This window comes from Pleurodeles waltl, chromosome 3_1 (genome assembly GCF_031143425.1).
Source record: "Pleurodeles waltl isolate 20211129_DDA chromosome 3_1, aPleWal1.hap1.20221129, whole genome shotgun sequence".
Taxonomy (NCBI): Eukaryota; Metazoa; Chordata; class Amphibia; order Caudata; family Salamandridae; genus Pleurodeles; species Pleurodeles waltl.
This window is the reverse complement of record NC_090440.1, coordinates 1,457,184,979-1,457,199,095: the sequence shown is the minus strand read 5'-3', so window position 1 is coordinate 1,457,199,095 and position 14,117 is coordinate 1,457,184,979. Positions and strand designations below refer to the sequence as shown.

General features: G+C 46.2%; 1 protein-coding gene across 3 annotated transcripts in view; it reads right to left on the bottom strand.

The window, feature by feature from the left end:
* Nucleotides 1–1,917: 1,917 nt before the first annotated feature.
* Nucleotides 1,918–14,117, bottom strand: part of AHDC1 (AT-hook DNA binding motif containing 1) — a 300,426-nt gene continuing 288,226 nt past the window's right edge. For all 3 annotated transcript variants that reach the window (XM_069225031.1, XM_069225033.1, XM_069225032.1), the window contains exon 6: nt 1,918–2,880. The gene's annotated coding sequence lies outside the window, so the exon portion shown is untranslated. The remainder of the gene's footprint in view (nt 2,881–14,117) is intronic.

Sequence of the window (14,117 nt, the reverse complement as noted above, 5' to 3'; positions counted from 1 at the left end):
TGCCTCCATTCCATGTTTTTACTGCAAAAAAAAAAAAAACTTCGAGTCAGTCTCTCAGACAGTACTACTTCAACTTTGAGGGTGGGCTGTTACGAGATGAGGTCTTTAGCCCCAAAGCATACACATTCTCCACAATAGTCAAAACCCATTCGTCTTATTGCTTTATTCCCCTAGAATCGGCCTGTTACAAAAAGCCAAAGCAGAATCCATGTGAAAAAAGAACAGACAACCAAGCTATACTCTTCAGGAAAAAAATGTACTTGAGATGATGGACATCAAAGATGTTGAACTTTGTCATTAAAGAGGTGCCTCTTAAGATTAAGGTAAGAGCAAAACAGCAGGAGCAAGTAATGGGGAATCCTACTCCACAGAGCAGAGCAATGAACTGCATTTCAGCTGCCGCTGCACCACACTCACACAGAGGTCAGCCTTAAAGTGACAATATATTTTTCCTGTTAGGTTGTGCAGCTTAGTAACTCACTTTCTTAAAATTTTTCCAAGAATTAACAAGTTTCCACTTGTAAACGCTCGTAAAGTTAATTTTAATGTTCAATTGGCTGAGTTATATCGCGAAGCAAATATTTGAATTTAAATTGCTATTATTTAAAAGTGCTATTTTCTTTAAAGGTTCTGGGATCACAAGGCAATTTTTATGACTAACAATTAAAACTACATGATAGACAAAGATGGATTGCCATACTTGGGTGCCAAGGAGAAACGTATCTGTGTGAACTAGAAATTAATATCTTGTAGCCTTAAAATCATGAGTGCGGTTGGCAATGTTTGGAAGTACATGGACTGAGAAGGGAGCTGGAATGGGATCTGAAAACCAAGGAGGTGTTTGGTTCAGCCTGTAAAGAATTTAAGAACTGTTAACTGCCATGCAAGGACTTGGAAGCACTCAGGTGAAATCACAGGTGTTTGCATGGGCCACTTAACTGACTTACTGGAGGTCGTGTGTAGGACAGCAATAAACCAACGTATGCAACATTGCTGGCTGAAGCCTACCTTCATTGAGTTTTCAGAATGTATGAGAGGTTGGTGGTGATGGGAGCCACTAATATGCTCCTGGCATGTGAATAAACTCTGTGTTCTGCATTTGACAGGCAGAAACAACACTACCAATCAGAGAAGGCAGCAATGTTGCAAACAGGCTAGGATAGGCTGAAATTGCAGACAAAGCAGAGTAACTTCTTCAGACTTGTGTGGAACTTGATTAAGTCACTCTTTCAGTATTTGTAGGGCTGACTGTGCATTCCAGAAGCTGAAGTGCCATCAAGAAGGGATCTGGGTTCCAATCTCGTCTACCTGGCGGAGCAGTTCAAGAAGAGCGTTCAATTCGAGCAATTAGATTTGGATGGGTATATTAATGGAGAAGGCGAGAGTTAGGTGTATGGCTAAGCAACGCCTATGGCCAAAACAGAAGGTTTTAAACTATTTTTATTGTATCGAAAGGCAGTAAGAACATCCATGCTGGCATTACGTGGTGGTAGAGCTCAAGGCTGAAAATAAGACTGGTGGTATGATTCTGGGCACTTAAAATGTTAAAAAGTATCCTTTAAATGAACTTGGTTTAAATACAATTGCAGTAATCTGGTGGATGTTCCAATTTATTGGACTTGCAGCTGCAAGGTTTTTTTGAAGGGATTTTGGGTTGTACATCCTTGACTACTGCATTCACTTGGTGTGGAGGTGAAATCCTGGTCAACAGATGTCCCAGGCTGAATTCTTTGTACACTGACGCTGAAAATGGTTTTCCTTTGTAAGTTAGGGGAGAAAATGGAAGAGACAAGGGGCCACTGGATGTACAAGAAATAACATGCAACAGATTGTCCAAAACAAATTCGCAATTACAAACCACATACCTTGTTTTGTCACATTAAAGAACCCAGAAATGTACAAAAAAACACAACACAGTTTGCTTGAATTTTTTCTTCATTTTTTGCACAATCCACAAAGCTGTACATTGCTCCAAACCCCAGGAAGGAAAATTTCACCCAATCACGCACACACGTACACAGACATACACACGCACACGCACCCCTGAGCTCTACAAGGCCCATACTGCTGGGAGAGGGGTGGGAATACTGTGTTAACAAGTTGAGGGTGATACATAATATATCCCACCTCCCTCCCCGACCCCCCAATCTACCGCTCTTACTGGGTCCCGGCCACCTCACTCTGAGAAATACTTTGTCTCGGGGTTCTTCTTTTTTTTTTTTTTAAGTCTTTGTTTTATAATTTTTTAGTTTTTCTACAAAGTAGGATCTTTGGGTGTGCACTGCCAAAAAGATATACAAAAAAATAATCTTACAAATAAAAAAAAATCTCAAACTAAACCATGCGAATTTTCCACTTCACAAACCCCCTCCCACCCAAGAGCTGATGTACAAGAACAATCTACACTGATCAGATTATAATAAAACGCTTTGTACAATAAATACTTCAGAGAACTTTTTCTTGCCATTCTGTAAATACACATATTGTTCCTCAGTGCATACCAAAAACAGGCTGGACTGCACGACTAGTTCTCCTGGGGGAAGAAGAAAAAGATTTTTAAAAACGTATTTACAGTTGCTGGTTTTGTGCGGGATAAGGGAGTCTTTCACTAGCTTGGGAACCGTGGGACTGCGCTGTCTTCACTGCTGTCTCCACCGCTGATCGAAGCCTCGAGGACAGAAGGGGAAAAAAAGATGGTTGGCCTGGGGCAAAGTAGACTCGTGTTTCTCTGTGCGCGTGGACAGAGGTGGGCAGGGCAAAAAAACACAGCCCTCCCAGCTGGATTGTGGGAATATCACTTCTCTCACTTGAAGTCGTGCCGCAAGACAGTCTTGAGTTGTTATTACGTGGGTTGGACGAGGACACAGATTATGATCAAAACTAAGGAAAAAACACAGAAAAAAAACAGAATTTTAGGACTTCTTTGAATTCAAAGCTCAAGATATAAACGTTACATTAATTTTCTTAATACGGAAAGTAAAATATTTTCCCATTTGAATGCCACACACTGCTCAAATTAATGTAATGTATAGGAGATGCATATTACTGAGGTAGCTGTGGTAGTCACAGAATTAACGCAAAACGTATGGGAACTGGGATGTAATCAAAGCAATTTCCTATTTATGACGTGCGAGAAGCATTTGCAAGGAGCACTGGTAGTGGCTTGCACTATCGGAAGTTCTGATATCCTCTAAACTTGCTTCAGAAGATTCCACCACAGATCAGTTTATAATTCAGTTAGTGATGATGGCAAAAGTGTGTACATGTAAGATCCTCGGTAACATGACTGTGTAATGTTAAATGAATCGCCCGTATACAATCTAGTAAAGCGACCAGAGCAATATGAAGTCTCTGAAGCATCTTGGAGGTCGGTAGACATGCTCATTGCCGGGCAGATGGGTATGTGTAAATAGCATTTGTTGATCTCAGGTGCTGTTGAGGTCTATGACAGTCAGATACTGCATTATCAGGCTGTGCTGGATGTATGCTAGCAGCTATAAAGTCTTGTGTTGTAAGTTAGTATGAGGTGTGACCGAAGGGGAAGACAGTCACAGTGATAGTCAACACCATGGCATATCTACACTACGATAGACGTGTTCTGTCTGGGTGCTGCTGAAAGCCTTGCATTGGCGTATGATGTAACATGGTGTCAAGTGCACTTGGGTCCACTGGGTACTCAAATATAAGATATAGCTGAATTGGGTGTTTGCCAAACCCACAAAGCTGTGCTGTTGAACATCCTGCTTGTGGCATCCAATAGAAACTATATGAATACTATGAAGTGAGTCACTGGGTGAGCAAGCAATACTGGTGCCTGTAGAAGTATAAAAATAAAAAAAAATAGCACTTAGAAAGGAGCACATACTAGCGGTTCAACAATCCCACTGTCACCGTCGACCCTTTCTCTGGTTCACCTTTTCCAACACTATGTGCTTTTAAGTATGCTGCAAGACAGGTCGCGCTTGCATATAATTTACAGGTGTTGTACGCACTCACATGAATGATTTCTAAAGCTAAAATATCAGCCCATCCACTTCTGCTACACAGAGAACTTCTATCCGCACTATGGGAAGAAGACCAAAATCACTTCTTAGTGAACACCACCACGATTCTAGAGCACTGGCCCAGTCACAGCCTAGACCTTGCCTTTGCCACATGAGAGGTTGGCCCACAGCGGTCCATGAAAGGAAGAAGGTATCAGGATTACTCAGTAAGATAACTTGACCTTAACTCCTCTGTGCTCAGCGTCCTTCCTTTTACACTTCCAGCAATTCACTAGGAATATGCAGATACAGAAGGACTGGCCGTAGTAAAATAAAGTATCTAGGAGTTCAGCCAAAAATATACTTGAGGCAGCACCAAACAGAACATCACCTGTAGAGATTGTGTTCAAGCATATAGTTTGTAGAGAATCCCACGTGATTGCCTTGCGGATCACTTTGAGATAGCCCGGTTAATTGAAAGTAATGCACATCGCCATGCCTTTATGATGCTGGGGGAGCAAGATTCTGCCCATAGTAACATTACATAACAGAAGACGGTAATCAATAAAGAGGCTGAAAGCTTTCCTCTGAAAATGAGGACCACCATCACCAATATAAAATGTGTAAGAAGAATGGCATGTGTTTGTACGTTCAGCTAGAATCGAAAGACCGCTTGTAGATCATGACTGAAGTCTCCGATCTTATCATAAAGGTGTACAAGTCAGACGGACGATTTCTCAATAGATTGCAGAGTCTGAAAGAGCTTTGCCAGGAACGTTAGTCCGAGTCTGAATGAGCTCTTTATTAATCTGGATAACAGTATACAATTTCTTAATAGACTGTTACCAGCAATTCACTCACTTGCGGAGGAGACATAACCACCATCAAAAAGCTGTAATTAGTTTGCTTTTAAAGAATTTCTGAGCCTACATTCAAATGCAGAACTGGATAAGGTCTCTGAACTGGGGTACTTAGATGAAACAGCTTGTTAAATATCTTTGACATCTTCATTATACATATAAAAGCAAATCCGCATTTGGGTTTGAATGTGCAACATTCATCAAGTGGTACAACCTACAAGAACCACCTGGATTATTCACAAATGACTTTGGCAAAACAAAAAACTGGCAAGGGACTGATCCTTAGTGAGACTTTTTGTCCAGATCCCTATGGCACATACAAAACTAGCTGAATTTATACTACTACCTCAAGGGGGCTTTCCTGGTAACCTTCCAACCAGCATAAAACCCCTCAAAGAGAAACAGTTCAACCAGATCTCAAACAACTATGCTGAACATTATAGGGTTCATGGTAGAATTGTGTCCCTAAACATCCTGGACTAGTCCAGATGGTCCATGTAGTTAAAGGGAGGGAGGGGGTGGCAAAACATCCTCTTAGATCCCAGTGCAGATGGCTGTCTTGACTAATGAAGATTACCTCTGCCCCTCATCAGTATGCACACTTGTCACATTTTCTGTTATTTTCAAGGACAATAGAGCGCGGATCCTGGGCCTCTACCACCACATGAAGAGGCGAGTACTGGGCGCTGCAAAAACCTACTTGGACTGTTGTGGGTACTGAACTAGTATCTAATGGGTGGTAGAAAGGAGTCGAGACTTGCTCACATGCCCCTCCACATCAATTTGCTGTCAAATTCGATGTAAAGGCCATTGCAAACCTGGCTGAAGAAGTGGCCCAAAACCTATGTTGATGTTTCTTAAAAGACCAATCACTGTTGGTTCAAACCAGGGAAGAGAGAATGAAACAAGACTGTTGTGAGTTCTTGTCCACAGATTTCAGCACTGGGCAAAAAGCAGTTAAGATTCGCTCACGTACTCTGGATAACAGAACCCTTTGAAGGCAGGAGGTCTCTACAAGTCTTTGGAATTGATAGACCTGGTCCTTTTTTGCAGCGTTACCCCAAATCTATTGCCTTCTTCCTCTTATTTTTTCTGACCTGTTTTTGTTGCCGTTAGGACTTTGGGCACTTCACCTCTGCTAACCAATGCTAAAGTGCATATGCCCTATGTCTAAAATATATTGGTGATTGGTTTATTCATGATTGGCATATTCGATCTACTAGTAAGTCCCTAGCAAAGTGCACTATGTGTGCCCAGGTCCTATAAATCAAATACTACTAGTGGGCATGCAACACTGATTGTGCCACCCATGAGTAGCCCTGTAAACATCTCACACCTGCCACTGCAGTGTCTAATTTTAAACTGCCATTTCGACCAGGCAAGTGCACCCACTTGACAGGCCCAAACCTTCCATTTTTCTGCATGTAAGACACCCCTCAGGTAGGCCCCAAGGCAGTACCACGGGCAGGGTGTAGTGTATTTAAAAGGTAGGACAAGTACTGGCGTGTTTTACGTGTGCTGATAGTGAAAATAGTGCTACATTCGGTTTCCACTATTGCAAGGCCTATCTCTCCCGTAGGTTAACATGGGGGTTGCCTTGAAATATCCTTTAAGTGTAATTTCCCATTGGGATCAGAGACCTGGAGTTTGGGGTCTCTAAACTCACAATTTAAAAATACAACTTTTTGTGGGTAAAGTTGGTTTTTGAATTGTAAGCTTGAAAATGCCACTTTTAGAAAGTGGCCATTTTCTTGCTTAACTATTCTATGCCTCTGCCTGTCTGTGGAATACATGTCTGGGTGACAGTTGGGCTGTTTGTGTATTCACTCTAGACAGTCAGACAAAGGGAGGTGAGGTGTGTCCTGCATATCACGATGGCCCATCACCAGGCTGATGAGTCTTCCTGAGTTTAGTCCAAATGTCTAAGGGCTATGCCTGTCCTCACACAAAGCAGTTTCCAACCCTCTGGAGTGTGTCTGGGGCCAGGGCAGGGAAAAGCAGGGTCTTGTACACTACAAAGCCTTCCCTTTGAAGCTTGCCTACTTCAAAGACAGAAATGGGTATAAGTACTAGACCTCTGACACAACATACTTAGAATCCTTCTGGACTAAGGAAATTCTGCCAGGAAGAAAAGCCGGATGCTGTAGAAGGGACTGCCACTCTGCCTGTTGCTTTGTTGTGCTGGCCTGCTGCATGCTACTTCTGTCCTGGGAGTGAAAGGACTGGACTTGGCTTTCTACATTCTGCCTCCAAAGACTTCACCTACCGGCACCTGGGCTCTTCTGCTGAAAGTCCTGACTTGCCAAGTGGTGTCAACTCCAGTTCCTGGGCCCTTGGAAGTGCAAACTGGTGGTCTGAATGAGAAAAGCCACACAACGTGCCACAAAAGCAAAATCTACGCAACCCATGTCGTGCAACTGAAGAATCAATGCAGCACTTGCTCCGCAGCTGGGGAATCGACATGGCACCTGTTTGGCAGCTGCAGAATCAACGCAGCGCCTGTTTCACTGCGGCTCCATCGACACAGCGCATGTGGATTTTCCACCCATCATCCATCAGTGCCAATTTCTCATCGACCCTGCACTGCAGTAAGGAACCAAGGCTGTGTGTCCAAAAATCAACACATCACCTGTGAGGAAAGAATCAATGCATCTCCTCCCCTGCGCAGTAAGGAACCAATGCATCACTTTGCTTTTCTGGTGCCTCACCTCCCCTGTGGCCCATATCGCTCTTGTTGTTTTGGTTTTCTCAGATAAATATTGGCTATTTTTCTAAAGAGTGTGTGTGTGTGTCTGTGTGTGTGTTACTTTACACATTGCCTCTGAGATAAGCCTGACTGCTTGAGCCAAGCTACCAAGGGGTTATCTTAGCTGTGTGGCTCCCTTATCCTGACTAGAATGAAAATCCCATTTGAACAGGGTGCAAACAACTGCCAACTAGAGACCCCATTTCTAACAGGAATAATCTACTGTGCTGCTTTACGCCATTCTGTAGAATTAACATCCTTTCTAAAAGGAGGAATTCCTAAACAAATGATGGATCTCTTAAAATAAAATTATTACATCCTCTGTAAAAGACTATGAACACTTTACCTATTTGACTGACAGGCCTACTTTGAGAAGCAAATAAGTATTGACCACTGATAGATCAATGATTTCCCTTGCTCCCACCACTGTAGAATTGTGAAAAAAAAATATATCACAATTGTCTACGAAAGGATAAGTTAGAGTCCACCATTTTCGGATGAACTGCATCACAAACACCACACTGGAGTGCTCAGACAGAGTTGCACTTTGTTTGTAGTAAACCATTATGACCCCAGCCACAAAGGTGGGATCATAAATTTGGTTGCCACATCGTGACATGGAAAAGATGATCTCAACACACACAGATTTGTTCCAGATGCCACACCTAGAAAGTCTCTGCCAGTAGCTGGAAGTCGAAATGAGCATACGACTGTAGAAGTTACCAAAATAAACTTAAACCAATACAAACTTTTAGAACTAAACTAAACAAACTTTTGACCTCTGGCATCTCTTCAGCAGAGGCATTAAAAGGTCTTAACGTTATGCCTCAACCTAAGGACGTACACAATATACTCAGGTGAAATGCCTTCACACATCAAACCTAGTACTTTAATGTGGCATGCAACCTATTCTTAACTAAAGTGAGGCCTGGTTCTACTTCCTCTACTGAACAGGCAGAAACTCTTAATGGTAACTGGACATCAAGAGGCAGAGGTATTCCTCGGGAGCAAAGCTGGAAAGCTTTTTAAAAGTTGGTGGTAAGGGACAGATTTCCTGGTAAGAAGAGCTAAATCTTTTAGGCCATAGAGAAAGATCAAGCATGCATAGAATTAATGTTCCCAAGGGGGATGGGTCTCAATTTCACATTTAGAAGTTAGGTCTTCCTCACACTTTATTTCTCCTTCTGAGAAGGCCTCTTCTGATTTTTCACATTCCACATCAGCTGATCACAAATCTAAATATTTCTGCGGCAGTAACCACACTCATGGAATGAGACAGGTGCGTAAATATTGCTGTAAAAGCTACTCCAGTTGTCTATTTGTGATCACTTCAAAGCATAGACACCAAGATTTGTGGGACACTTGGGGCTTGGCCCGAGCAATATTGCACCTGAGGTGCCCCACAAATGCATGGAAATTGTGTGAGCTGAAGGGTCAGAGAGCAGTTTATGACCTGCGTGAACAGGGTGCAGAGGGGCAGTGTGCATGCAGAAGGACCAGGGAGCCCAGGAGCAGTGGGTGAGCAGGGCTGCAGAGAGTATGAGTAGAGAGGGCAAGAAGCATAAACGGCTATGTGGGAGTTAAGAGGCCGATGCATAAGCGGAGACGACAGGGGGAGGATGTCAAAAGAAGAACAGGGTGTAGGGAGGGCAGCGTGTGAGAATGGGCCTGCAGTCAAGTGTGGAGTACGTGCAGAGGAGGTAGGAAGCAGAGAGGTTAGTGTGTGAGCACAGGGAGGGTGGGAGCTAAGGGAGCGTGGTTAAGACTGGGTGTGTGTGAGAAGGGCTATAGTGTAGAGCGGGTACTCCGCCAGCAGAAGGGATAGATATGAGGGAGCAGTGTGCGAGAAGGGTCAAGGAGCAAAGAAGGCAGTGAGCGTGCAGAAAGGGCAGGGCCAGCTCTAGCACAGGTGGCGCCCTGTGCAACAGTCTTTTTTGGCACACCCTACCCCATGGCTACCACCTCAGATTCCCTCACTATCACCCGGCAAATGTGCCCCTCATATCTCCATAGCCCCTCTTTCACGTGCATTCATTTGTTTTAAAGCGCTTATAAAGGCAGGCTTTATTATTTCACCCAGCTATCCACACAAAATGTAGTTATGTTCTTTGCAGCATGCACATTAACCCGCTATGCTACTTTATGGCGAGTCAAAGCTGCCGCTAGACAACACTTCGATCTCTTTCCCTAGCAGGAACATTAATCACAAGAGGTGTCTAAACATTTTAATCTCTTCCTGAAGGCTGGACGCACAAGGAACTTTTCAGCAGGTGCTTTTTTTAAGTTATTCAATCAATCAAGAAATTTGTATAGCGCGCTACTCACCCGGAGGGCCTCAAGGCGCTGGGGTAGGGGGGACCGCTACTGCTCGAACAGCCAGGTCTTGAGTTGCTTCCTGAAGGAGAGGTGGTCTTGGGTCAGGTGGAGGTGGATGGGGAGGGAGTTCCAAGTCTTGGCTGCCAGGTAGGAAAAGGATCTTCCTCCCATGGTGGCTTTTCTAATGCGTGGCACGGCGGCGAGGGCGTGGCTGGTCGATCGTAGCTGGCGGGTGGCAGTGTAGAAGGTCAGGCGGTTGTTGAGGTACCTGGGGCCCAGGTCGTGGAGGGCCTTGTGTGCGTGGGTGAGGAGACGGAACGTGATTCTCTTGCTGACGGGGAGCCAGTGCAAGTCTCTCAGGTGTCCGGAGATGTGGCTGTGACGGGGGATGTCAAGGATGAGGCGTGCGGAGGCGTTCTGGATGCGTTGGAGTCTTTTCTGTAGTTTGGCCGTGGTTCCGGTGTAGAGGGTGTTACCGTAGTCCAGTCGGCTGGTGACGAGTGCCTGGGTGACCGTCTTCCTGGTTTCGGTGGGGATCCATCGGAAGATCTTTCGGAGCATGCGTAGGATGTTGAAGCATGATGATGAGACGGCGTTGACTTGTCTGGTCATCGAGAGGGAGGAGTCCAGGATGAAGTCCAGGTTGCGTGCGTGGTCCGTTGGTTTGGGTGCGCTGCCCAGGGCAGGGGGCCACCAGGAGTCGGCCCAGGCAGAGGGTGATGATCCAAGGATGAGGACTTCCGTCTTGTCTGAGTTCAGTTTCAGGCGGCTGTTCATCATCCACTCGGCTACGTCTTTCATCCCTTCGTGCAGGTTGGTTCTGGCGGTGGCTGGGTCGTTGGTGAGGGAGAGGATCAGCTGGGTGTCGTCGGCGTATGAGATGATGTTGAGGTTGTGTTGGCGTGCGATGGCTGCGAGGGGGCTCATGTAGACGTTGAAGAGGGTGGGGCTGAGTGATGATCCTTGTGGTACGCCGCAGCTGACTTCGGTGGCCTCAGATCTGAACGGGGGGAGGCGGACTCTCTGGGTTCTTCCGGCGAGGAACGAGATGATCCACTCTAGTGCCTTCTCTTGGATTCCGATGTTGCTGAGGCGCTGCACTAGGGTGCGGTGGCAAACAGTGTCGACCGCTGCGGAGAGGTCCAGGATGAGGGCCGCTGTCTCCCCGTTGTCGAGCAGGGCTCGGATGTCGTCGGTGGCTGCGATGAGGGCGGTCTCGGTGCTGTGGTTGGCTCGGAAGCCGGACTGCGAGTGGTCGAGGGATCCATTAGTCTCGAGGAAGGCGGCTAGCTGTCTGTTGACGGTCTTCTCGATGACTTTGGCAGGAAACGGGAGGAGCGAGATGGGGCGGTAGTTCTTGAGGTCAATGGGGTCTGCTGATGGTTTCTTCAGGAGGGCGCTGAGTTCGGCATGTTTCCAGCTCTCCGGGAAGGTGGCGGTGTTGAAGGAGCAGTTGATGATGTCCCGGAGATGGGGTGCGATGACTGAGTCGGCTTTGTTGAAGACGTGGTGGGGGCATGGGTTGGTTGGAGAACCGGAATGGATGGTGTTCATCATCTGGATGGTGTCTTCGGTGCTGACCGGGGTCCAGGCGCGGAGGGTGGTGTTGGGGGGCGTCGGTTTGGTGGTTGGGTGCGTGGTCTGTGCGCCGAAGCTGTTGTGTATGTCGGCGATCTTGCGGTGAAAGAACGAGGCGAGTGAGTCGCAGAGGTCTTGTGAGGGAGTGATGTCGTTGTTTCCGGCGCTGGGGTTGGAGAGCTCTTTGACGATGCTGAAGAGTTCCTTGCTGTTGTGTGCATTGTTGTCTAGTCGTTCTTTGAATGCTGTCTTCTTGGTGGTGTGGATCAGCTGGTGGTGTTTGCGGGAGGCGTGCTTGAGGGCGATCATGTTGTCTGTGGTCGGGTTTTTTCGCCAGGCTTTCTCGAGGGTGCGGCAGTTCTTCTTGGAGTTCTTGAGGTCGTTGTTGAACCAGGAGGCTTTCTTGCTGTTGGGCCTGGTGGGATGGGTTTTCAGAGGTGCGAGGTTGTCAGCGCAGTTGGTGATCCACTGTGTGAGGTTGTTGGCTGCTTGGTTGGGGTCCGCTGAGCTGGCGGGAGGGTTCTGGCTCAGTGATGTGGAGAGCTGGGCGGTGGTGATCTTGTTCCAGCTCCTGCGGGGAGCCTGTTGTGGGTGGTGGTGAGTCGTGGTTCTTCTGAAGCTGAACTGGACGCAACTGTGGTCTGTCCAGTGGAGTCCGGTGGAGTGGCTGAAGGAGATGTACTTGCTGGAGGAGAAGACTGGGTCAAGCGTGTGTCCGGCGTAGTGGGTGGGGGTGTTCACCAGTTGCTTGAGTCCGAGGTTGGCGAGGTTGTCCAGCAGTGTGGTGGTGGTGTTGTCGTTGTTGTTCTCCAGGTGGAAGTTGAGGTCCCCTAGTTATTGCTAAACTGAGCGCTCCCCCCACCCTGTACCCCCCCCCCCCCCACCCCCGAGGTCAGTGCCTCCCAATCCAGGTCAGCACCCAGTGCGGCTGCACCGCTCGCACCGCCCTAAAGCCGGCCCTGAGAAAGAGTATTGTGTTACCAGAAGGGGCAGTGAGGGCAGTATGTGAGCAGAAGGGAGCAAAGGGGGGAGTGTATGAGTAAAAGGGGCAAAGTGGAGAGAGGACAGTGTGCAAGAAGATGGGCAGGGAGCAAGTGTGGGCAGAAAGGGCAGGAAGCGGAGAGGTCAGGGTGTGAGCATAGATGGCGAGTGCAGAGGGTGCAGTGTGTAAACAGATGTGTCAAGGGACCAGAATGCAGTGAATGAGCATAGGGGGGCAAGTAGCAGAGTGAGCAGCGAGGGAGCACAATGGGTAAGAGCACACTGCCGTTTAAATGTCGAGGAGGCAGTGTGTGAGCACTAACAAATATGAAATCTTTTTACACCGAAATATGCTGCTTTGTGCGGTCTTACAACAGATCAGATGTCATGACATTTATCTGTGGACATGCCTTCCGTACTTGGACCCCACCTGCAATCCTTTCACATTTACACTCAAATTTAGGTCATCTGACCTAATGGCTTCCATGTTTCATAGTTGGGGGAAGGCAGGGAGACTCAAAACTGGCAATGAATGGGAAACCCTAATATGTAATGTGCACAGCAATAGTTACCCGTTTGTCGTTGATATGAACGACTTAATACCACCCAATAAATAAAATCAATAGGTAGTGACGTTATTGTTAACTACCAGTGGTGTAGCACCCCATATGTCATTAGAACAGCATTGCAGTGCTTTTTAGTAGTCCATAATAGACATACGAAGACCGGGGCTTACATTCGTTGCTACATTTGAAAGTCCTGAGGTGCCAGGAAAGACTCGAAACGTAATAAGGGGGAGGAGTGGGCCTTTACCAACATCTTGTGTGACTTTCGGTGTGTTAACGCACCGCATGCTCAACAATGGCCCTACACGGTGATGAACATCAAACAAAGAATTGTGCAATTATGCTTTCATCCCATTTATGTATTCATTTACAATTGAGTTGAGTGTTTTCTCACGCACAACCTCATTTCCTATCTACAAATCATCAGGCATTTTTTATGGCCTTTTTTGGCCCTTACAGTACTGAAACAAAGGATTACGTATTTTAGGAACCATATATGAAGGTTTGTCTTATTTTGTTGCAGTACTGAAACTAAAACATCATTGAGTTTTTTTGTTCATTTTTTCAAGAAACTTTTCGATATAATACCTCATTACATTCTGTTTTAAATCAACATATGTGGTTATTAACACTGTGACTATATAATAATTGTATCTCGATAATGCTGACAACTGTGTGCTAATAGAGGAGAAAGCAACTGACCATAGGTTCGGATTATGTTCGGCTATCGGGGACATACCATGGCCAGAGAGTGATAATCTAAAGAATGGGGGAGATGAGAGGTAAACTCTGGTTTATGTGCTCGTGTCACAGGCCTGGGTCTCTCGCTACTGTGTACCTCCAACTCTCCAGGTATAAAGCCCAGACTCTCTAATACTTTCATTTTGCTGGCAGCACCGGAGGTCTTGGGCTAAACAGAAAGGGTTATGTGCCCTGAACTAAGCCCGAATACGGCTCAAAAGACACCTAAAGCTCAAATCACCACTAAAATCGCGCCAGCACTTCTGCCTACGCAGCGTAAGAATACTGTAGGTCTGGAGCGCTGGAATTCTTAGACTGCCCACTCGAAGATGCAACACTTCTAGCG